This window comes from Lissotriton helveticus, chromosome 2_1, assembly GCF_964261635.1.
Source record: "Lissotriton helveticus chromosome 2_1, aLisHel1.1, whole genome shotgun sequence".
NCBI lineage: Eukaryota > Metazoa > Chordata > Amphibia > Caudata > Salamandridae > Lissotriton > Lissotriton helveticus.
This window is the reverse complement of record NC_136059.1, coordinates 133,849,206-133,875,477: the sequence shown is the minus strand read 5'-3', so window position 1 is coordinate 133,875,477 and position 26,272 is coordinate 133,849,206. Positions and strand designations below refer to the sequence as shown.

At 45.4% G+C, this 26,272-nt stretch overlaps 1 protein-coding gene across 4 annotated transcripts in view; it reads right to left on the bottom strand.

The window, feature by feature from the left end:
• Nucleotides 1–6,693, bottom strand: part of LOC144817793 (uncharacterized) — a 233,060-nt gene extending 226,367 nt beyond the window's left edge. For 3 of the 4 annotated variants that reach the window (XM_078674611.1, XM_078674612.1, XM_078674614.1), the window contains exon 1: nucleotides 6,121–6,625. The gene's annotated coding sequence lies outside the window, so the exon portion shown is untranslated. Of the gene's footprint in view, nucleotides 1–6,120 lie in introns of all 4 variants that reach the window. The other variant, XM_078674613.1, reaches the window with a different exon arrangement.
• Between the last annotated feature and the right edge of the window lie 19,579 nt (nucleotides 6,694–26,272).

The following is a 26,272-nucleotide window of genomic DNA, read 5'->3' as shown; positions in this document are numbered from 1 at the left end:
AGAGGGAGGTGAAGCTGCTGGAGTACAGGCTGCTGTACCAGGAGGAATGCCACGTTACAGGGGATGATGGTTCCTAGGAGCTGCTGTCCTGTACTGATGAGTACCCACTGACTGCCGACCTGGCCCAGTACTGCCTGCCTGCTTTACTGCGATAGAGCCTCGTGAGCGCCACAACTGTGCTTTGAATGCAGACTAGTGCCTGAAGGAGAAAGGAGCGCTAAACTGGACTGGTCTATGCTTCCCTGAGAACTATCTAGCGCTTGGTGAAGGTGGCGCTCTCTATGGATTGCTCAGGAGGTGAGGAGCTGACCCCTGCAGTGCTGCGAAGATGCTATATTCCCCTAGCTTGAAGTGCCTGTACTCCCTTCCTGCACCTCTGCCCAAGGAAAGCCCTTTAGGAGTACAGCCCAGGAGAAGAGAGGAGCTAGTGTCTGCAGGGCTGGGCTGTGGATGAATCCCAGCAAGTGGGACCTCCCCGTGCAAGGGAGGAAAGCGGGTGCCTACCCCACGTGTGGGGTTTATTTATACCAGCCGGAGCCCACCCCGCGGTGTTAATGCTGATTTAGCGGGAGCCTACCCCGCGTGAGGACGCTCTGCTGACGGGAAATTACAGCTTTATTGCTGCCACCGCGCGTGTGTGCCGCGCGTTATATTTAAATACCCAGCGGGAGCCCACCCTGCTGGTTTATTGTCACGCTAGCGGGAGCCTACCCAGTACTTCAATCTGGCCAGTAATCATCGCAGCTGGCCCGGGCAGAGCGTTGCCGGAGGGCACTGAGGACCGCCGCGGAAGCCTTGCCTGGAAGTGGGCAGGCCTTCGATGACATCCAGAGCCTCGTGGGAGCCGGAAGAAAGCGGTGGCGTTGAGGGGTTCCCGTGTTGACAAGGGAGCCCAGTGTTGACAGAGGAGCCAGGCGGGAGCCTACCCCGCACTGGCCCAGTAGCACCCGAAGAAGCCTGCAGCCTAGCGATGGCTGCATCGAAGTCCCGGGAGAGGATCCGGGTGAAGCCTGGAGACGTGCTGTCCTTCGGGGGGCTCTTGTGTGTAGAGGAGATCCCCGCAGTGCCAGCAGCTGCCAGGAGAGAACGATAGAGAGGGGGTGGCGTTGAGGCACGTTGTCGGTGCCTGCCCCCACCGCATGGAAGTCCCTGAGGACCCGCAGGAGAAACCCAGGAGAGCCCGGTTAGTGAGGGCTCTGGGGGTGAGTCGCGGTTGTCGGAGCCGGCACCAGAAGTGCACGTGCTCTTTTGGGACCCACAGAGGCCCCGCCGTAGCAGGCCCGCAGCAACGGTTTTGAACACTTGGGCCTTTGTTCTCTCAGGGGGCCTCACCAGGGAACAGCAGTGCCAGGACCTGTCTACCCAGCTGCATCACCAGTTAGCGGGCAGTTACAGTTTTAGGCATACTTGAAACGAGTCCAGGAGTGGGGCTCAGTCTTCCTGTGGTTGTGGGATGTGTCTGGGCACAGGGTCGGTGCCCACCCCGGGACCAGTGTTCTGTTGGGGGGCCCATTTGAATGCATTGCTGGGGACCATGCTGACTGTAGTTTTGCACTACTGCCCCACCGGACAGTGGGAAGTTGCACCGTTTGGGCAACTTTCCTTTTAGAGTCCCTGGGAGGAGGGAGCTCCCCAGGCGCGGTGGCGCTGAAAGACTAAGTTGCAATGTTGGTGGCGTGACATGTCTACCCTACTGCTGATTATTGCCTAATGCTTTTCCCTAGGGAGTGGGGCCTGCAAATATGGTCGTACCCAATGTTATGCAGGATGTGATTCTGGCCATATTATGCCCCTAGGCTCACATGTGTAGAGCCATGGAGATGTAGCTTGATGGTTTGAGACCCATGTGAATATGGTTGTGCCTGCCCAATATTTTGCTACGGGGTTCTAGTTCCAGGCCTGACTATGTAATTATGTTGGTGCTGATGTGATGCATAATATGGTATGTGCCTAAAGCCTGCTCAATCTTTGAATTATGCTGTGGATTTTATGACTCAGGCTAATGTCTATGCCTGGCCTAATGCTTTTATGCCAATACGGTGATGCATAACTTTCTCTTGTCACCATAAGGAGAAGCTTGAGAGGATACCTTCCTGCCTAATGTCATGAGATTATGGCCACAGGTTCCTATGCCGAATACTACTGTCATGCAATGATATTTCCCTGCCTAGTGGTTGATGCTATTGGAATGACTCATGTTAAGGTATTTACATGCCTGACACTAAGGCGATGATGCGTTATTTGTATGCCTAACGTTTTTCTTCCAGGCTTGCGCCCAATGTGTTTATATGCTGACCTGATGTGTTATTCTGGGGCCATTGCTTATGCTTCATGCTAATGAGGATGCCTTATGTTTAGGTCTGATACTTTTAACAAGGTTGCCCAGGTCATGATCTAGCCCGAGGGCCCTGGCTGTCATACATTTAGTGATGGACTTTACCTTGTTTTCTTCACCCTTCCATTTACTCTAACTGTACGAGTGATGGTTCTGGCAGCGGCCCGATTGACGCTGTCCTGTAAATAGTTCCTGTGTAAATCATTACCTAGTGCCGACTGGCACCATTTATTTGCAACTGTGATTACGTTCTGATGTGTTTATTTAACAATACACATATTATCAGTGGAACACGAGGCACTAGCCATGAAAAAGCTATCACATTGCAGCTGGGCGTCAAAACTCTATGATCCAAAACCCTACTACACTACCTGTCATCCTCCATGAAGCCATCAGTGAAGCACTAGTTAATGAGACTATGATGTGGGCTAATCCCCCTGGTGGCGTACAATTATGGACGGAGGTACAAGGCAGATATGTCCTCCCAGTGCCACTTTTGCAACAATCGGGAAGAAAATTTAACACACATTTTGTGGATCTGTAGAACTTTACTCCCCCTTCGAACTTATTGGTTGCGCCACATCTGGAGAATTCTGAATGTGCGGACATGCCAAGAAGCCTTAGAGGAGTGTATGAACGGGGACTCAGCACAAATGGCCGCCCGTTTCGTAAAATTTATGAAAAGATTAATTCAATTCTACCGCAGATACCACCCATGAACCTTTGCTGTGTCAGATATGAATTTTCGTTCCTCTTTCTTTTAAATTAAGAGCAGAAAGTGTTTTATGTTCTTTTTTGTATGAATTGTAATGATTTTAACTAATTGTGCAAATAAATATATCTATCTATCTATCTATCCTCTCTTTCCTGAGGTACTAGTTATTGTTCCTTCATAACAACAAAAGAGCAAAAAAAGAGAGAATTTCAAGGGCAGCATGAGAAGAAACCTCTTTGTTTAAAAGAACCCTCGCTCACCAACCTAGTTGGTGACATGCTTCATCATTGGGTTCCGACCAGAGGGACCGAATGTCCCCCTGGTGTGCTACGACGCCTCAATTACAGCAGAGCGGGTTTTTTCGAGTGAGGATGGTGTCAGTGTTAGGGTAGTGTAGATTAAAAGATAACTGGTTTTGTCCCAAAGTAATTTTAATGGTGGAAAACCAGTGATTGTTTAAAACAAGTGAGACGGGCGTGAGCTGGCTGGTTAGGTTAACCAGGATAGTCCGATTTAACAAATGAAATGAAAATTGGTCAACATGTTCCTGCTTATGGATGCACTTTTAGCTAAGCATTCATCAGGACCAGAAACCCCACAGCGGTATACGAACTCTAAGGCGTATCCTAACCTGTAGGGGTTGGGTGAAAGCAGCCTTGTGGGATTTCCAAAAAGCTGCTGTACTCTGAAAAAGAGAGAACATACATGATAAACACACGACTACTATGTGACAACTGAGATATTCCTCTTCAGATGCAACCGAGGATTAGAGTGCAAAAACACCTTGTGCTAATTATTGTGAAATCTTATTTTAAATTTGATAGACTGATCATACTTCCTCCGAAAGATGAAGTTAACACTGTAATTTGTTCTGCTCTTATGATTAATGGGATAAACATTTAAAACGTACCAGAGTCTGTGGTTATTCAATGAGATAATCAGGCAAATGAACCTATGTTATAATCATCAAATCTACTCAACTAAAATAGATCCACTAGTTAGAGAAAGGGCTTAGGATCAGTAATAGATAAGAGAAATTCATATGCAAATGAACCTTCAATTTTAGCCCTATAAACTTGACCCCCTGCGGTGTTCACCGGCCTATATGATTGAGTGTGTTTATAGGCCCAGATGAGTATATAGTGATAGATGTCCGCAGGTTGGTAGCCCGCTGGATCACATAGACATAGTAGAAAAAGACTTTCATCATACATTCCGTGCAGGTATTTCAGTCTAATAGAATAACGTTACAATAATTAACAAAGAGCGGAACAAACACTTCGATTTTTTCTTTTTACATTTTCGGCAGCACCCGTGGATCCCACCGAAGACTTGGTTTTTTTTCAATGGGGTCCGGCGGGGTCCCTATGGGACCCTTCCTGTTTGGTACAGTTATATCTGCATGGAAAAATATCTTTTTGGTGGAGAGAAAAACAAGGGAAAACGTGCATTCAATTGCATATTTCCACACCTTTAAATCCTTGGATACGAGAAAAATTAGCCCGGGTAGCAACTAATAATTTTCATTGTCACATTAAAATATTTTCAGTTTGTGAAATTAGTAAATCTGCGTGAGCTTAGGCATGCGAATGATCAAATTTGTTTTGTAGATTTGCAACCTGGATCTCCTAAGAACAGCACAGCTAAAACGCTTTCTCTATTTTGAAATAAAAGGTTCATCATGAACAATCAGAAGGGACAGTAAATAAATCACAAGATAAGAGTCAGGTTTGACCCCATTTTGTTTGGTAACATGGTCAGGGCCAGTTCATTGCCCCAGGTACTGACCTGGGTTAGTACCTGCAGCAGGGGGGCTTGTTTGGATTCCCCAAAATTGCTTGTCCCTTACCCGGTGTCTGAAGAGGTCACTGCAGGTACAGGTGTTTCAGTCTGTGCTCGAAGTATCCCTCTGCACGCAGACACTCTTCATTTAAAGAGCATGGAAAGCAAATGTAGGAGGAACAGGGTCATGCCTGCTTTGCATATGGCTGGTTCTCAACTAGGGTGGCATGGTGGCACGCTTGATGGTGGTGAATGTTTGATTCTTTCAGCATTCCGTCCATTATTTGTTTGTGTAACACTTTTCGCCCTAAGTGAAATAGGCATGCCCAGACGGAGGTCTCTTGCTCACTGTGCAACTGGATTTAAGGTAGCCTGGCTGATGACATATAATACCCCGAAAAACAGGATGCGGTTTCCGGTCCAAGGAGGACCTGGCTTGGCAGTTCGGGATGGACTGGTCCCATGAGGAACAGGGTCATGCCTAATTTGCATATGGCTGGGTCTAAACTGGGGTGTCATGATGAACAAAAGAAAGATTAATTTAACCCAGATCTCTTGACTGGGGGTAAATATGCAATTCTTTCGGCATTCCGTCCATCATTTGTTTGCATAACGCTTAGTATAAAGAGACCACTCTGGGAAATAACCCATGGATGTGAAATGAGGTTCAAGGACAGATATTACTCCAAACTTCCCACGAGAGGGGACAATCATGATTAGCAGATGTCAAAGTGTAAAGGGACCACATCCGGGAAACAGCCCAAGGCTTTGAAATGAAACCCCCAAATCACTAACACCTATTAAGAGTCCACCCTTACACAAAGTGAGGCAAGTGCATAATTAGCATGCAGTAACAGGTTTACAAACCCCACCATAAGGGCTCATACACACAGCCACGTTCACAAGCCAGTTTTGAACTACGTAATTGAGGTTTCCCGGAGAGATGGGCCACCCAGTACCACAGGTTGAAAAGCATGGATCAGTATGGCAGCGCTCAATGTAATGCTGCACACCAGCTGTTTCATGTAAATAAATGGGGGTGGGGCTTGTTTTATATTTCGAATGTCTTTTTTTATAGGTATTTAATGCAGGTGTGGGTTGTATTTAATGCGCCTAATACGGTTACATATTTCTTGCGGTTTTGGGTGGCACACTAGGCTATACCCATAAGGCGTTTATAGCTCCTAGAAACCATTTTCCAGGGTGTGTGTGTTTTTGTAAGGGGGAACAAAGCATTCGAATATACTGAGCAATTTTACAAATACAACCAAAGCTTGCCTGTACTCACCCGAGAGCCTGGGGTTGAGGGTCGTGTGGCTGAAAGAGCAGTGGTGGTTCCCGTTGACCTGGGCATGGAGATTCAGCCCCCAGAGCCCGCTCCAGCCGTGCGGCGCTCTGGGCTGTGCTTCGTGTGCTGGGGCTCGCTGCCCCCAGTCAGGCCGATTCCTTCCCGGAGCCTGAGGCTGCAGCTATGCCGGGCTCTGGGGTCGGTGTGTTGCCTGGTTCTCCCCCTGGGGAATGCGGTCCCCGTTCCACAGGCCATGCCCCCAGAGACCGCTCCAGCCGTGCGGCGCTCTGTGGCTGGGGGCTGGGGTCGGCGCGGTCCTATATGTGGCCCCGTTGTCCCACACATGCCCATTCAGCCCCATCAGAGCCAGATGAACCGTGCGGGGCTCGGAGCGGCTGCGGTGCCTGGAGCCTGTGCTCCAGGGCTGGCCGGTCCTCGAGGGGCCTCTCAGGCCCCAGAGACTCTGGGCGGTGCTCGGGGGTTTGTTGTTGTTGTCATCGTTGGACCCTCGTGGCTCGTGCTGCTGGCCAATAGAGAGCTTCCTTCCGCATCCTCGCGCGCCCCCGTAACATTGTGGTAGTGAGCCACTGACGGCTTCAGAGGGGCGGGGCTGGCCTTCCTCGAGGACACCGGAGACCGGAAACACCCGCCATGACGCCATCCTACGTAGGGGGTCCCAGAAGGGATTCGTTTATGGCAATGGCAGCCCCCGCACATAGTTTTGCAGTCCCGGTCCACGGCACCAGTCCCAGTCCGCCGTGTTACATGCAGTTTATGTTAAAGTCCTCACATAAAACAGTGAAATATATAATGTGATCGAAGAAGAGCATGCACAAAGCTATGTATATATTAATGTTGCAAAAACTTTAATTGGGGTGGAGTTCTGTTCTTATTATTAAAGGAAACCTAAACTACGGTGTTCCATTTTGAATTCCGAGTTTGTGCTACTCCTGAACAGCACTCTTTAACTCAACTGTCTATCATTAGGGATGACGTGGCCCATACATCTTGTAGTACTCTGGCTCATGTAACATTTCCTATGTGCTGATTTAAACACCTTGGAATCATACCTCCCCGCCAGTCCTGGCGGGTGTTGTGGGGAAAAGATGTACACCAAGTAAGGGTATGAAACAGATATTTATTTGAAGAAATAAATTAGAATAGGAAACACCTTGATATCATACTTCCCCGAGGTATGATTCCACCCTCGTAGAGGGAGAAACGTGACTACACCGGTACACCCGGTGCCACCTTTACAGAACCCTGGCATCACAAAGTGGATGCTGCAGCCACAGACACGAGTGTGGCCTCCTACTGCTGGACGAAACTCAGTCAGGAGAGGAGTCGACAGCAGAAGCGGCTCATCAAACACCTTACTTCCTCAACCTTCACCTTCTCGTCTTTCATTTTGCGGTCCCGTCCCGTTCCTCTGCTGTTCTGCTCCCCCGCTTTGTGTCCAGCCAGCGGGGTTGAGCAGCAGAGTTGAGTGCGGACCGCGGAGTCCTCGGCTCGATAGCGGCGGAGGGCGGGGCTGGGCAGAGCTGTGTGCGGAGCTGTGTGCGGAGTCGAGCGGCAAAGGTAGGGGAAAGCCGCCCCTCTGCTCCCTTGCACCTAGCCATAGTCCGCCCATAGTCCGCCGAAGCCAGCCGTTACTGCAGACAATCGGCTAGTTATCCTCAACTGACCTCACTGGTCCCATCAACTCCACACAGTTGGGGAGAAAGAGAGCCGGGCAAAGCAAAGAAAAGCAAAAGAGGATACAGCGGTACGACGGTGGAAGGCATAAGGTGAGAGTCGCGGGCTGTGTGGCGCTGGGGGGAGATCAACCCCTCCTGCCCCTTGCCCTCAGGGAGATTGGAACTCGGGGGTGATCCATAAAAGACCCCTAAAAAAAATAAAACACCTAAATACACCACAAAACACAAACAAAAGACAATAAAAGACTCATAAAGGTCTCTCCAAAGGGGCTGCGAGTAGGGGGTGCCCACCCACAGACGCCAGGCCAAGGGGGCTGAGGAGCATAACCCCCATTCAGGTCAGCCTATTCACGAATGATGGAGCCGGGAACGATCGAGCAGGAGGACGTTGTAAGGACGCGCTGGGAGGGCGCGCTGGAAAAGCCAAGCTGCACCTCGCGGATGTGAGCATGCCGGCTAGCGGAAATTAAGGCTAATAATCCTCGGACTCTACGGACCCCCAGACCCCTCAGACCCCTCAGGCTCCTTGGCCCCCCCGATTACTCATTGCTGGAACCGCTGCTACTGCCTGACGCGCTGTCTTTCCTGACAGCTGCTGCTCAGCTGCCCCCCCCCCCACCGCATCACCACATCGTTTTTCACCTGGTTGCGGTTGGTGGTCGGCGGACTGGCAGAGGGTTTGGCGGAGCCGCTGCTCTTCCCATGCTGTCAGGAGTCAAGCAGAGCTGAGCGGAGCTGAGCAGACAGGCCGGGAGGCAGCGAGTGGCAACGGCGCAGAGGAGGTGGAGGTGAGGAGGTGAGTAGAAAGGGGAGCACGTTCTCTGGAAAGGGGCGAAGGGGCAAAGGGGCAAAGGGGCGAAAAGGAAAAAAGAAGCAAAAAGGGCAAAGGGAAAAGGAGCAAAGGAGTACCAGCAATAGGAGCTGCAGGAGCAGCTGGGCAGGATGAAGTGAAGTGAGGTGTGGGAAAATTTTCTCAGCTCTGCATTTGACTTTGCTTTGCCTTGCTTGCCTTGCCTTGCTTTCGCGGGGCTACCAGGAGCTACCAGGAGAGAACAGGCCATTAAGTGGCCTTGGGACTTTGTGTGGGACTTTGGGACTCTGTGTGGGGCCAATTGGGGCCATAGAGCCACCAACACATTAAGCTACTGCTGGGCCTCACTATACTGGTCATTTACACACAGGAGTCTGGTGGGCCCAGTAGGGCAGGAGGAGCAATTTTATAAAACAATTAAAATAACTTAATCATCTAAAAACAAGCTACAGGACGGTGAAAAAGTAGCCAATACAGCTAAAAACAAGCAGAGGGCAGTATGAGGTCAGGTCGCGTCCGGGGCAATACAACACTTAAAAGAGAGACAAAAAAATGGAAACGAAAGACCAGGATGCTGGAAGAAGAAAGGACTGATCCGTCACCAGAAATCGGTCTGACAACCCAGAATAACTGTTCTCTCATAGAAATATCAGCAGTTGGAAACATCTCTGGGACAGGAAAGAATGGGCAAACACCTATATTGGAGACAAGTAATAAAAAGGCAGTTTTCTTACCAACCAAAAATTTTTACAAAATTCTGCTTTTTAAAAAACGCAGGGGATGCTCTACTCTCAAATACAAGAGATGTCCCAGGTCTTCAATCACCGCTTCAGCCCTTAAAATCAAATCAATCATCACAATTAAATCAATCATCACAAGCTATCGAGGACCTGAAACCAAGTTACGAAAGGAAAAGTCCAGATACAAAGAGAAATGCAAGCATAGTAGCTATTAGCCCTTTACAAATAACATCAACACCTCAAAACAGTAAAATATGGACGAGCAGCGAAACTACAGGTAGAAAACTAACCGGTAATACAGAGTCAGTCCAAGTACATAGGCAAAATGAGGAAAACAAGATGTCCAAGGACACCCTAGGAAAAAACCTTGTTACACATGAAACTAGCTACGACTTGAGCGGCGAAAGTAGACCAAAATATAGCAAAAACAGAATTGGCAACTGTGCCATAATTAAAACGCCAAAGATCGATAGCCAACTAAGTCCGGAAAAAAACCCGCTGCTCATGAGAACTGACCCTAGTCCAATAAGGAATGATGAGGCACTGGAAGACACGGGATTCAAAATGACACCGCCTACCCCATCATCATCGAATAAAGAAACACCAAATCGTCAATTAGAGTTAAACAGGGAAGGGGAGAAAATCAATGAGCCAATCACAGTAAAAAACCCAGTCGAAGATATAGAAGACATAGAGATCTCCTCATACCTTGGGACAGAAGAATGGAAAGGCCTCATGGCCGCTTACAGCCAAGATATAAGCAGGAATGGGCTAAATAACAAAACTCACGGCAAACTAACTGAATATACACAGGATTTACTTGAGGGAGAGAATATAAACAAAGATTGAAATGGCACGCCAAGTCCTGCCCGTGTGGACGACTCTCCAAAAAATGCCAGCCAGGGAACGGCGTGGCCCAGCTTGCTAAAAACAATGCAACTATTGGTAGAAGCACTCCACTACTAGTCAGACAAGATGGATGTCCAGCTGACCCTTTTAGATACTTTGGCTGTTTTTGTGGTCGACATCGATGGGAAGGTGGGCACACTAAATACACTGCTAAATAATAAGCAGGACCAAGCCCAAAACAAGAATGTGGGATGTGGATGCGGTCCTCTTATTGACAAACTGGCCACACTTCCATCAATGTTGAGTGACCTATGCACACAAATAAAAAAGCCCTTGCAAAGAAACGACAGTCACTTGTGTAACAGACAAGCAGAGGCTGAAGTGGACAAGCACTCCCTTGACAACTGTACTGTGAATACAACTGATAAAACAAAAAGCACAGGTACGCCTATCATTATGAAAAATGCGTGCCCGGGCGCAAAGGATGCACAGATCTTCAAAAACCAAAATGAAAAAGCTAAAGAAATAACAGCAGCAGAAGATCGAAGGACTGCAACTTCAACTGAAGACAAGGCTGAGAAACAACTGAACGCAAAACAAAGGCGGGCGAAAAAACACAAAGGTAGAAATCAAAAATGTTACCTATCTCATGAGGTTTTCAGGCGTCTGTTCGGGTCGACGTCGCAATTGGACGAATGTGAACCCAATTGCATAGACGACACTAGTAAAAATGAAGAAGGGGAGCCCAAAAAGGAAACAAATAACATTGTAAAAGTAGATGTTCTGCATCAAAGAGAGACTAATACAGCGTCTCCGCCAACAGTGAATGAAATCAAAGAGTCAACCCAAAACCAGCCAGTAAAGCAGAACTCCACGAATCGATCGATCACTGTTACAGCAATGAACTCTACTGAAACAAATGGAAGAAAGCATAGGAAAAAAAGCGCACAACATATACAACCGAAAACAACGAAGGGAGAACCTAAAGAATCAGACAAAAATGGACTGGCATCTAGCAGACGAACATCAAAACCTATTGACTCAGGAGTAAACCAGAGAAATGACACTATGACACATGTAAGGGGTCCAGAAAGTGAATCAGCATTCCACGACTTGGGAGATGTGAATCCAAAGTCAAACTTAGAAGGCCAGGAAGGGTTTGAAGACGTAACACCCCTTTCAGACCAAGCATTATTGAGAACACCGCAAGGACAGGAATTTGTACAAAGACGAAATGATGACAATAAAAACAATAGCAGCATGGAAACAATAAAAGGTGCAACAAATAGTGTATGGTTTAACCCGGATTACATCTCAAAAGGAAAACACAACATATTGAATAGAGGCAACATCTTACGGCTGCTAGCTCACAATCCATCTCTGGCAGGTGTGACAACTCAGGACTTGGCTTCTATTGAATATATAACAGAAGTTGGAACGAAGGCTGAGAAAACAAAAACAACATGGATAACACCTTTAGTTGCACAAAACATACTGGCAGAAACTACAACCTTTAAAAATTGGGGAATCACAATTGCCCCCTACGTAAAACCAAAATACCCCGATCTACTAATTCCAGCAGCAACAGATGGAGAACAGAACTCCTCCAATAGGTCTGGATCAACAGTACTCAGAGGAGCTAGAGGGATAGACGGAGCAAGAAGCGTGAAAGATCACAAAGTGATGGACTACACTTCAGATGGCGCCCATTAGGATCATTCAATCTAAGATGGATCGCAAAAACAATAAATCACCAGTCAAATTGACCAACGAAAAGCCTCCCGAAAACAAGCAGGCAAAACCAATTTAGAATATGCTCATGGAACATCAACGGCCTTGCCTCTAAAATTTTGGATCCAGAATTTGATAACTATCTACGCTCCTTTGATATTGTGTCCCTTCAAGAAACATGGCAACTAGAGCCCCGCACCTGCATCGATTTCTACGCTTCTTCAACAGTGCGGTGAAAACTGCAAAATATGGCCATCTACAAGGGGGCCTTGTAACCTACGTCTTGACTGCAAGTGTTTATGAGATCAATGACGTAGGATCAATCAGTCCAGACATAAAGATAATAAATGTATTTTTTGGAAGACGTGATGTTGAGTAGAGCGTGGAACGTGGATCTCCACTGAGCTCTTCTTTAAGTGTACAAATTCAGGTCACTAGTAATAGTACCTTTCTTTGCGCAGAGGTAGGGATCAGAGATAAGGGTTTCTGGATTGGCTTTGAGGAGTCTGTGTTTCAGAGTTTTGGTAGCATTTTTAGTGAGTCCGTCAGGATAGTTAATTGTGTAGCTGTTAGATCCTGACTTTTCAAGTGTAGGGTTCATGCTGCGATGTGAAAGGGTGGTCATGGAGGAGAGAGCTTAGTATACGTGGATAGGCAGTAAGGACGAGAGTGCAGGAGATAGTAAACTTGGTACAGCAATGAGTTAGGAGTGCCCAGGAGACATGCTCAGCAAAGGATTGAGGCTCTTATCACCTCGCTCACTAAGTAGGATACATGACAGGTCAGGAGATAGCATTAATCTGAAAACCTGCAGGAGTATGCAGTGACTATCCTTTTTACTATAGCACCCTTTTGTATATATATGCAACTGATGGGAGAAAAACTACAGTTTAAATCTATTTAAAAAACCTTGAGTTACTGCAAAATAAAGTCAATGCACAGCAGCAGATGGGCAGAGGGTTGGGGCTGTTAAACGATGGTGGCAGTATTCCATGTGCATAGGAGGGGGACACCAGGTTAGCAGAAGGGAGCAGTTCCCAGATGGATGCCCCTGAGTCGGTAGCCGTTACAAGATGGCTGCCAGTTGAGAGTGGAAACAACCTAAATTCGAATTTGCCTGTGAGAAAGTGGCTGAGGTAAATTTCCAAAGACAAAGTCAGGAGATGTGGTGTCTAGCACGATATGTGCCTGTCTAGCACAATATGTGCTGTGATTGAGCGATTGAAACAAAACAAAACAAAATCACATGATATTGGTCCGAGATTTCCCATTGACAAAGCCAGAGCCAGTACAAACCATCTGCAAGCAATGCGGGGAGCTGATCAGGTGATGAGAGCAGAACTGGGCCGGTATCGGTGCCTCAAAAGGAGCAACAGGCATAATTATGCACGCATCGAGGGGCTCACTTTGGGTCCGTTGTGGCGTCAGATGGGAGATGCAGCTGAAAGAGCATGCTGAGTGGTGCCAGGCTGAGTGGAGAGGGTAACCAGGCAGACGAGCACTGCATGGCTGAGGTTATCGTGGACAAATAAAAGAACTTAAGAAGAGGTCCGTGGCAGAATGTCGGGATGTCCCCGCAGCTCGACCGGTAGAAGCGTCACGACAGGCGTTAAAGGTGAGCACAGGGATTAAACCTCTGTCTGAGGCCCACTGATGAAAGAGGCGAGTCAGGCGAAGGGGGTCCTCGCAGGGAACGGCGAACTGCAGCGAGCCGCCAACTTCCAATGGGGCGCTCAACGGATCCGAGAGGTGTGGCCAGATCGCGCCTGTCCCAACCCAGCCCCGGCCAGCTTTCAAGGGTAACCGGGTGAGGGAGGCATTTCAGCGTTTCAATGTGCAAGCCGTTACCGTTGCCCGGCGTTAGGGTGATTGGCTACTCCCTGGTTGCGACTTCACAGGGGACGTTGATTCCTTGATCACGTAGTGAGAAGGCAGCCTCGGGAAGCCTCGTCGAGGAGACTTTCAATTACCGGTCAGAGTCCGCTGCAGAGAGGAGTCGGTTAGTGTCCTGCAAATCGAGTGTTCCAGGAATTCAGGCAAGGAGCATACAGCTACGTTAATTAATCGGTTGTGATGGCTCGATGGGCAGAGTTAAGCAGGGATTTACGCCAATGGCGATTCCTTAACTCAGGAGCCTGATGGGAGATATCCTTCACCGTCGGCCATTTTAGCACTCTGAGGAACGGAGCACATGACAAAAAACACTCTCAGACTATTCTTCCTGTAAAGGTTTTGCAGCAGGTTGGTGCCTCGGGCAGTGGGGGGAACCTCAAGGTTCCCTCAAAGGCCTGTCCATACCATCTCTAATCCCCTGGCTCCAGTCCCGAATCACCGACCCCCCATCCCCACCCGGGGGTATAAGGAACTGGAGACACTTGAAATGGTAGACCGCCCTACGGTAAACAAGCGCCCTCCAAAGCTACCACCAGGATAGCTTTCAATAAAATAAAGGTTGTCTTAAAGTATCATCAAAAAGGGTTGTTTTGACTGGTGCAAGGTGCCCACTAGAACTACTGGACAGAATATGCCAGGCCAACTCCTCACATCGCTTATACCAAGTATGTTATTATCGGACTCTGAAACTTGATTCCCCTGATTGTTGAAACTTGCATCCAGAGATTGATGCTTGCTATGGCAGTTTTTCTTTTTTCTTGCCTCTTACTTGTGGTTTCCTACATGGCATTACAGAGTGTTACTACAAGGTCAGTGGCTGGTTAATTCATGTAACCTCATTGATTTACATTGCCCCCCTATCATGGGCTCATTTCATTATATTTATTAATCATTTTATTTTTGGCCCTTATTATTGTGATCTGGACAATTGCACAGTTTTAGTGACACAGGTGCATAGTGTTTTCACCTATTTATAACTCTGAGCCAGTTGAACTTACACGGGTATGCATGCTTGCACCTAATTATTGTTTGTTTTATTGAACTGGTAATGCACAAAGGATTAAGTAATGAGACTGATCCAGCACAGACCCAAAAAATTGATCAGAGATAATAATTCAATAATCACGTACTTTGGCCCATACTCATTCACCCAAACCACTGGTGTTAAGTTTGTTAACTTTTGCCTCAATTTTACTCTCGCTATTCAGATTGAAACTTTAAACATTCTGCATACTTGTATTTTCAGAACAAATAATAATGGACTTTTCATCTACTTGGTTGATGGACCAATTAGTTGAAGAGTTGATGGCAATGGAATTTCTAAAGAAAACATTATTAATTTTATCTAATAATAATGATGATACTCATATTGTTTTTTTTCATCAATTCCAATACTGGAAACCTTGTGAGAGAGAGCAAAATATAATCATAACAATAACAGAAATATCATTTCAAATATACATTGCAAAGAGTGAACAGATGAAGAGACATCAGATTGAAGTAAAAGATATTGATTAAACAGTCAATTTGGAGGGGTAGATAAAGAGACAGAAGGTACAGAGACAAGAAATATGACTGCAAAAATAATTTCTGCAATGCTGAATTAGATTAAATACAAACCCAATGGGTCTGTAAGGGGAAACCTACCACCCAGGTCTAGGTAGCAGCAGAGGACCCATTGACCAAGAGTCAGGTATCAAGGACTCCGGAATCAGGACAGGGAAAGGATAGGAACAGCCAGGCCTCTCTGCAAGCCGACGATCAGCGGTTCATCCCTCACTCGGACATCTTCAGCCTATGCAACCTGCAGCAGCTAAACTACACCCCTAAAGCACGTATTGTTATACTCTAAAATTACATTTCCATCCCACAATAGTTGCTAAGTTCATATTTTTAAGCTAAGGGATTGGTTGAGTTCTAGGGGTGGGATGTCATCCCACTGTGAGCCCTTACCGAAGTTGAATACTACGTTTAGTGGTTAACCTGTCTTTTTATAACATTCAAAGACTATTTTATGCCAATTTTAATATTCAATAGTGTTTTTTTTGGAAAAGCTAGTGCATGAAGACTACTGATATGTGAGTGGTACTTCTTAAATACTAACCGAATACAAAGCACATACTTATTTGTAATCGCATAGTCTACATTTACAATGCAGAACATTTAGTGAATACAAACAATTTGAATACTACTGGACTTTACCCAGACTACTATTAACATACTATTCAAGCTGCATGCTGAATGGTAGATCAGTGCCTTATTTATTATACTATTTTAATGCCTTATTTATTATACTATTGTGGTGTTTGTGTAGTCCCAGGTCAAACAGGATGACTTTAGAAGCCATTCCGTAGTCTTTGAATGATTATCCAACTACATTAGAAGTCATTTTCACTTCATCAGACATCATCAAACTCTTAAAGTCATCAGCAGAGTTTAGAAACTTGCGCCCGATGATTATCTGATGACTTCACATAGTTTGACTGTTCCTGAGGGAATATGACTTGTTATTTTGCATGCAATTAGTTTGCATGCCATTACTACACGGTGTTTTCTTAGCAAAAAATGTTACTTCGCATGTTTCTAGTTGCATACCATTTCATTGAAAGTGTTAATGTATGCAAACTAAAAACTTGCCTAGTAATAATAAAATCCAACACCACATACAAATACACTAAACTACATATCCCAAAGATAAAAACACTACCTATACCCTCACAAATACACTTCCCTACACTACTAAAACACCACTACACTACCCTACACACTAAATCACTACCCCCTGCAAAACACTGCCCCAAGCCCTAGTCCTGTCCCTACTCCCTAACGCTACCCTGCAAGACCCCTGATACTACAGTAAACCCTACAAAAGTACCCTACACTACACAAAGACTACAACACTACCCTAAATCCTAAAACACTGCCCCCAGCATGACCCTACCCCTACTCCCAGTCCTTCCCCTTCACTTAAACACTACCCTGCACTACACCCTGACACTACCCTAAACCAGAAAACATTACCCTACACTACAGAAACAATATGACACTACCCCTAATCCTAAAATACTACCCCAGCATGAACATGCCCCTATCCCCAGTCCGTCCCCTACACTGAAACACTAGCCTGCACAACCCCCAACACTACCCTAAACCCTAAAACACTACCCTACACTACACAAAGACTACTACACAACCCTAAACCCTAAAACACTACCCCCAGCATGACCCTACCCCTACTCCCAGTCCGTCCCCTTCACTTAAACACTACCCTGCACAACCCCCTGACACTACCCTAAACCCTAAAACAGTACCCTACACTACACAAACACTATTACACTACCTTTAATCCAAAAACACTACCCCAGCACGGCCATGCTCCTACTCCCAGTCCATCCCCTACACTGAAACACTACCCTGCATACCTCCGACACTACCCTGAACCTTAAAACACTACCCTACACTACACAAACACTACAGCACTGCTCTAAACCCTAAAACACTACTCTACGCACAACCCTGCCCCTACTCCCAGTCCTGCCCCTACACGCAAACACTTCCCTACGTGACTCCCTGACACTACCCTAAACCCTAAAATACTATCTTGCACAAAACAAACACTACTACAGTACCCTTAACCCTAAAACAAAATCCCAAGAACGACCCTGCCCCTAGCCCGCAATCTGCACCCTACACTTAAACACTACCCTTCACGACTCCCCAGCACCACCCTACACAATAAATAAGCATTGGAACATTATCAATTCCGGGGGCTTAGACATCCCACATCCTCGCTTCGCTTTTAAGCGGACCTCCAACTTGAAGGACTCCTTAATCCATACAAGGCCTAAGAAACAGAACATGACCAACCAGAACACACTATGGGGTCTTCCACTAGTAATTGGCCACGTTCCCTGCGGTGGGTGTGCTGCCTGCCCCCAAACAATCCAGCGCAAGGCCATTCAACTCACTGAAGACTTTGTGTGGCACCTACAGAGACACACTAATTGCAACAGTACAAGATGCATCTACATACTCACCTGCGGATTGGTGTCAGTACAACGCGGATTTTTACATCGCATTCCGTTACAACGGAATTTTTACAACGCAGGATCCATTACATCGGATGCCATTACAACGCATGGCATTACATAGCAGATGGTATTACAACGCATGGCATTACATCGTAAGTATAGGTAAGTATACTTTTTTAAAAAAATGTTATTAAGTTAATTTAATTAATTTAATTTAATTTAATTAATTTAAATAAAATACATTTTTAAAAAAGCCATTAATTTAATTTAATAAAATAATATCTATTTAATAAATGTAATTTTAATAAAAAATGGGAATAATTTAATTTAATTAAAATAATAAAATTAACTTAATGTACATATTTTTATAATTGATATTAAATTAAATTAATTGAAATAATTTATTTAATTAATTTAATTAAAAAATGTAATTAATGAAATAAAATTAATTTAATTTATTAAATATATTTTAATTAATTTAAAAATGGTAAATATAATTTAATTAACCCAAAACACAAACTCTTGTACCCCACACCCCTGTACCCCAAAACCCAAACCCTGCCCTAAAACCTAAAAACACCCCTGTAACCCAAACCCTGCCCTAAAACCTAAAAGCACTCCTGTACCCCAAAACCCAAACCCTGCCCTAAAACCTAAAAGCACCCCTGTACCCCAAAACCCAAACCCTGCCCTAAAACCTAAAAACACCCCTGTATCCCAAAACCCAAACCCTGCCCTAAAACCTAAAAACACCCCTGTACCCCAAAACCCAAACCCTGCCCTAAAACCTAAAAACACCCCTGTACCCCAAAACCCAAACCCTGCCCTAAAACCTAAAAACACCCCTGTACCCCAAAACCCAAACCCTGCCCTAAAACCTAAAAACACCCCTGTACCCCAAAACCCAAACCCTGCCCTAAAACCTAAAAACACCCCTGTACCCCAAACCCTGCCCTAAAACCTAAAAACACCCCTGTACCCCAAAACCCAAACCCTGCCCTAAAACCTAAAAACACCCCTGTACCCCAAACCCTGCCCTAAAACCTAAAAACACCCCTGTACCCCAAAACCCAAACCCTGCCCTAAAACCTAAAAATACCCAAACACCCCAAAACATATACCTCAGTACCCCAAAACATATACTCCTATACTCATACTTATTTAAAAAATTACTTAAATTAATAAATTTAATTTATAATATTTAAAAACATAAATAAATATTTTTATTTATTTTTATTTATAATTAATAATAATTAAATCAATTATATAATATTAAATAAAATAAAAAAAAATTATATACTTACCAATATTTACGATGTAATGGTATGCGTTGTAATACCATCTGCTATGTAATGCCATGCGTTGTAATGGCATCCGATGTAATGGATCCTGCGTTGTAATAGCTGCGTTGTAACAGCATTACGACGTAAAAGTTGCGTTGTAAGTGATACACACCTCACCTGCCCCTGTGGGAAACACTACATTGGGATGACGATGAGACAAGTCAAAATAAGAATAATGAAGCATAAAAGCAACATTAGATGCTCCAAGACACACACAAGACTCTATGAACACTACACGCAGCATGGTCACCAAGCAGACGATGCCTGCTGGCTGATTTTAGAATGCCACCCGGGCATTACACAACAGGCACTGTTCAGGATTGAACAGAGATGGGTGCACCGGCTGAGACTAGATACAATGGGTCTGAATGACTCTGTCCCCTGGTCATCCCTGGCACGATAGTGACATTCTCTCCTCCTTCTAAGATGACCCAAGACATACACCATATTTTTCTCTGATACAATGCCTTATTACCTATTTACACTTTGTGAAACCCTGGGGACCACCCTGATTTATTAGCCATATAAGTAGCTAACTTCCAACATCACTCCGCTGTGTTCCTTTAAATGCCCAAACTGTAGGGGTTAACTAGGTACCCAGATACTGAATTTTCTGGTGTCTGGACCCCTTGCTTAGGACAGTTGGTTACCCTTACCTTTGTTTACCATACCATTGTTACACTCAAGATGGCCGCCACGTTTTTCCTTTAGACCGATACACGATCCACAGGTCTACCAGTACTCAGGTACCGACGTGGCGCATGCACTGTCAGGTGCTGTCCGCCACGCCCACTCTCAGCACGGACATGGTGGGAGTATGCGGTCTTCATATACGGAGTCTCGTGATGGAGGGCGCCACCAGCTGCTCTTCGCCCTGACCCGGCGCTGTACGTGGGGGTAGGTGTAGACGGCAATGACCGCACACCATTAAGGTAAGCTGAGCTCCGTTGACCTGTTGTGCCGCTCCTTGGATCACGCGGCCTGCGACCGGGCAACATGCACTACCTCCTACCTGATTGCGCCTTAACCTCCACTGCCGTGATTTGCACTTGATTGATGCCACAATTCGTATACAGCACACGGTTGTCTGCTGTGGATGCTACTGGCCTGGGGGTTTGGCCGCGGCGCGTCCGTCGTTCTCTCTGCAGGTTCCCCTGCCTGGGATCGGATGTTCACGTGGCGGTCTTCTCGGCGGGCTGGTGGTGTCTAACAGCACACTTGGCCCCAATCACTACAGTGCGCCTAGGGGGCTACCACAATACTCACACAGGGCTGGTTTTGTGGTTATCTGAGAGGCGGTCATTTGCCCACGTTGTTGTCATCGTGCCCCTCCAGAACAGCTTTGTTACGAGTAGTACTCTGTAGTAATCTGCTTCTCATGTAATGCATCTCCCTGGCCCTGGTTCTCTGCCTGAAGCTCTAGCTATGTGATGTCATTTGTAATGTTATGAATGTTTGTACTTGAAGAGAGGGCTGTTGGAGAAGATGGACTGAGCAGCCAGGAGGCCGCTCCTGGTGGGGCTTATATTAGGAGCTTATATTAAGACTTACATTGGAACTTACTAAGCTGTAACTTAAGGAATAAACTACAACTACAAGAACTGTCTACTGGACTTCATTGATTTTTACATTGGCGACGAGTTAAAATGAAAGGAACTTACGCGTGGAGAAAAGAGGCTACTGGAACTGAAGGTACATTATTACTAAAGACTTTGCACTATTTAAGCTATATGGCACCTGCCCCACCAGTGACCCTGACAACGGTTTCCCTAAATAATTTTAGGTGTCAGATCCTCCTGTGTATGAAACTGTGAAGTGTATCTGCAGTCCTGTTTTAACACTGTGAAGCACAATGAAGAGGTATGTGCTAAATCAACCTCAATGTGTTGAAATGGACTGTGATGTAGTGATGTCGGGGCACACATCGAGCCCCGGTAGGGGCGAAGGTCATGCCCCAGTGTTGAATGCTGACAAGGCTCCGGGTGTCCTGATGAGAAGTGGCTGCACATGGTAGAAAATAATTGGGGGCAGATTTTGATCACATGCTTTTAAAGAATCATCAAGCCCCGCTGTTAAAAATGTGACAGAGAACAAATGTGGAGAAAACTGCAGTCAACAAGAATTTACAGTTTCAACTGTGAGGAATGATTGCAGATTTTGATCACATGCCTTTAAAGAATCATCAAGCCCAGGTGTTAACAATGTGACAGAGAACAAATGTGGAGAAAACTTTGGATTGTTGTCTACAGGCCTGTGCACACTCTATTGTAACTGTGCAGTGTTTGCCAACTACGACTGGTGTCTCCATGGTATTGAAATGGAATTGCAAGAAGGTCCCAGTTTGTTGTTGTGTCTCTGTGCTCTGTAGCTGACCTGGATTGCCATCAGAGTTAATTTCGTGTGTCAAGTACTGGTGATAAAGATGATTTTAATGTGAGGGTTGCCATGAGCATTGCTGCCTGAAGATCGTCACAGGTACTGTCATTTACACTAATTGAAAACTACATATTACTGAGAATGTCGCTTTGGAAACCTTGGAACTAGTGCAACAACACCATCTTCTGGCTATGGAGTGCAATTGCACCAAGAAAAGGAATTAACTGGTTCACTCTGAGAGAAAGGAGGATTCAAAACTGGAACAGTAATGAAATATTGCTATAAGGAAAATAGGAAACCCAGAACTGTACTGTGTGAGATGATGGTTAGGTATTAAGTCACTCACTCGTTTGTTGTGGTGCATGTGATGACGGCTAAGTCACTTGGTGACACTGCATTGAATTTGGTGATATATGCCAATGTAATGTACATCTGCTTTTGATTTGCAACGTGTCATATTCTAAATTGATACTCAATGTGTATTTTCATTTTACAGTATTATTATAGGGAGGTGGAATCCCCCTTTACAACTATGTGGGAGGTACTGCCAGTGTGTGGTTTATATGGAGGTGGATTCCCCCTTTACAACTATTTGAGAGGTACTGCCAGTGTGTGGTTTATAGGGAGATAGATTCCCCATTTACAACTATTTGGGAGGTACTGCCAGTATGTGGTTTATAGGGAGGTGGATTCCCCCTTTACAACTATTTGGGAGGTTCCTGCCAGTGTGTGGTTTATAGGGAGGTGGATTCCCCCTTTACAACTATTTGGGAGGTTCCTGCCAGTGTGTGGTTTATAGGGAGGTGGATTCCCCCTTTACAATTATTTGGGAGGTTACTGCGAGTGTGTGGTTTTATGTGGTTTATAGGGAGGTGGATTCCCACTTGGGAGGCTACTGTGTGTGGTGGTTTATAGGGAGGTGGATTCCCCCTTGGGTTACTGTGTGCGGTGATTCATAGGGAGGTGGATTCCCCCTTGGGTTACTGTGTGTGGTGGTTTATAGGGAGGTGGATTCCCCCTTTGGGAGGTTACTGTGTGTGGTAGTTTATAGGAAGGTGGATTCCCCCTTTATGAGGAGGTATGTGTTCTCTTATTGGGAGGTTACTGTGTATTAATGCATGTGTGGTCCTGTAATAGTATACAGACTGAACATTATAGTATGTGCATTAAAAGATATGTACATTTCCCTGGTCCTGCAATATTATGCAGTAGAGGGTGTTCCTGGTAAGTGGACGGTATGTTATAGTGCGTGCAGTAGAGGGTGTATGTTATTCCCTGGTCCTGCCATTATTTTAAGTTTGACTTCTATATTACTACTTTATTGCTTACATTACTATTGCTACATTTACTATGTCATTATTATTATCATCATTATTATTACATAGGGAAAGCTGTCTTACTGTTTATTACTTACATTATTACTATTGCATTGTTATTATTATTATTACATAGGGAAGGCTAATTTATTACTTACATCACTATTTTCTCAGTATTGCATTGTTGTTATTATTATTACGTAGGGAAGGCTATTTTATTACTTACATTACTATTTTCTCATTATTGCATTGCTTTTACATTATTATTATTATTACATAAGGAGAGTTTGTCTCATGTTATTATGGTGTTCTTTTACGTTTACTTCTGGAATGTTTATCTTCTCTTCCTATGTTTATATATGTGTATTCTATTTCAATTTGTTAAATATTATAAAGGGGAAGATGTGTAGTAATCTGCTTCTCATGTAATGCATCTCCCTGGCCCTGGTTCTCTGCCTGAAGCTCTAGCTATGTGATGTCATTTGGAATGTTATGAATGTTTGTACTTGAAGAGAGGGCTGTTGGAGAAGATGGACTGAGCAGCCAGGAGGCCGCTCCTGGTGGGGCTTATATTAGGAGCTTATATTAAGACTTACATTGGAACTTACTAAGCTGTAACTTAAGGAATAAACTACAACTACAAGAACTGTCTACTGGACTTCTTTATTTCTACATACTCCCAGTCCATTACTGGCATTCTTATGGCATTTTCCTCCCTAGGTACCTTACCATACCCTGTGCAGGTCCCACGGGAGCAGTCTGCGAGGCACCTTATGACAAACTCTAGGGTAAGGATAGCTCTCCATACCTCTGCATTTCCTTCGTCCTCAGTCTCCTTTTGAGCTTGTGTTCACTGTTGTGATGCTTTTCAGCATCCTGGTTTTAATTGTGTGTGTGCAACATGTAGAAGTATTAACAATCTACCAGGCAATGAAGCTTCTTACTGACTCCTCTATTGCTTTTTACATTTCTAGGTCGCTTGATCATTTCTGACCTCCTGGATGAGGTTGTCATTTTCCCCCTTTTTTTCACACTGTGTAGTATGTTACACCTAGGTCCTGAAGAATTGCCATGACGGCAAGAAACATGTCGACCTGACCAGAGGGTTGTAGATGGTTTACTGAGAACCTTTTCAAGTTTATATCTCCCCTCCCACCCCTTTTAATTAAGGGAGTCTACCACCTTAATAAAGCATATTGTGGATTGACTTACCTTTTTTAACTCACCTTCACTTCACGACTACACTTCCCTTGCCCTCTCACACGCATGCACCATATGGCTGGAACAAAAGATCTCCGATAAAGAGCCCCTTTACGAGTGCCCGTCAGACATTGCAGCGCCAGTCTGACGAGGAGCAGAACCCATATGATGAAGCATGACACCTAGCTTGCTGGTTGTGTGAGGGTTTTAGTTCCAAAAAGGGTTTTCCCCTTTTCCTCCCCCCCTACATTGCACACTCGCTTTATCCTTTCATTCACATTGGGGAACTTTGTACTTTCTTTGTGTTACTAGTTGGTTGGACTTGTACACTGGACCCCGTTAAATAAAGTCCAATATGGTTCCGCCTTTTTGTTGATTGACTGTGCGCGGGGTTCCCCCCGCGGAACCGGAGAGGTTTCCTACAGTAACAATTTACTGATAGGACCGCTTGTTCCCTCCTGATACCAATCTGGTACTTCAGGGACCCTTTGTTTCGCTATCTTCACCCACTTGACTCAGAACCCTCTAACTACTTCTCCCAACTATGGAGGACGTTACAGGTCTGAGTTTTGATGAAGAGGCAATAGCTGAAGCCCTGAGATCCGCACCTTCGCTTTTTTGGAGTAGGAGGAGTGACTGCCTCAGGATCAGCGAATGATGATTGGGCTACACTTATGATAATGAAAAAAGAGTGGCTCAGGATCACTGTGCACGGGGTTATGATGACTGAATACTTAAGAGCTAACATAGCTCCCCAGGGACTTATTGTCAACATCATGCCGAGACTTTTCCTTGAGGATGGTCAATTCAAGGGAGACTGGTGCCAAGTCTAGTGGAAATGCACGAAAGATCTACTGTTCCTGATTGTAAAAACAGTTAAGAGATTGGCAGATGCTCTACTTATAAAAATTACAGCTGTTGAGACGGCCATCCGTGCCACATTAACCAAAACCCCTTTCACTACTAAGCTGGCAGAAATTAATCAGGAAATTACGGAGAACCAAGAGTTTCTCCTCAAACAAAAAATGACTAAGTTACATAAGGATGTGGCCAAATTTGATAAAGAAAAGGTTTATCCATACCTAAAGGAAGGTTACACCAGTAACAGAAATGGCTATTCCTCCGATGAAGGTTCAGACAACGGTAGTCGGAGGGGATCCTCTAGCAGTGACTCCAGCGGCAGTAACCCACCTCATAATAATCGCAATCAGCGTCGCCCGAACTGGAACCAAGGGTATAACAACGGACCCATGTTCCACGGGCCTCCACAAATGATGCCACTGTGGCAATATCCATTTTACCCACAGGGACCACCACAGTTCTTGCCTATGAAACAGCCTTTTTTAGACAGAGATTGGGGCAGAGGAAGAGGGCGCAAGCCAGGCGGCCAAATGAACGTACAATGGCAAGACCAGACAACTCCACCAACCTCGGTTGAAACCAGGAGCACGACCCGGGGAAAGAGTGCCTGATTGTGAATCTCTCTGATAGGACACTGACCCCGATGGAGACCAGGATCATTGAGAAGGGCCTGGGCTTTGTTCCCACCCCTACTCCTGACAGTTTCAATGAAATGTGCGAAATCAGGCAGTTGTTCAGGAAAATACGGTTACGTTCCTTTTTTAATGACAAACCTCAAAATGAGAGAACCGACACCGGGTTACACAAACCATCAACCTTTACGCCCACTGACAACATGGTTCCTCCAGAGGTTCTAGCCTTTGAAAAGGCAGTACTGAGGAGCTTGGAAAACAAACCGAATACCAACAGTTTCAATAACCTGAGTGCGGCTGAGAGACAAGCAGTGATATCACTAGGCAATGACACAACTATTGTCCTAAACCATGCGGACAAAGGGGGCGCTACAGTGATCCAAAATAGCTGTGACTACGACAGAGAGTGTAAACGCCAACTGGCCAATACTACTCACTACAGACCACTGACTATAGACCCCACCAAAAGGCTCACAACCACCATCACAAGCCTTATTCTAGAGGGTGAAACCAATGAATGGATTTCTAAGAATAAAGCAGCATTCTTACTGACCACTGACCCAGTGATTACCTACTTTTACACCCTGCCCAAGATTCACAAGGGGCAGACACCTGTCCCAGGGAGAACTATGGTGTCAGGCATCAGCTCACTATTGGAGCCCCTCTCCAAAT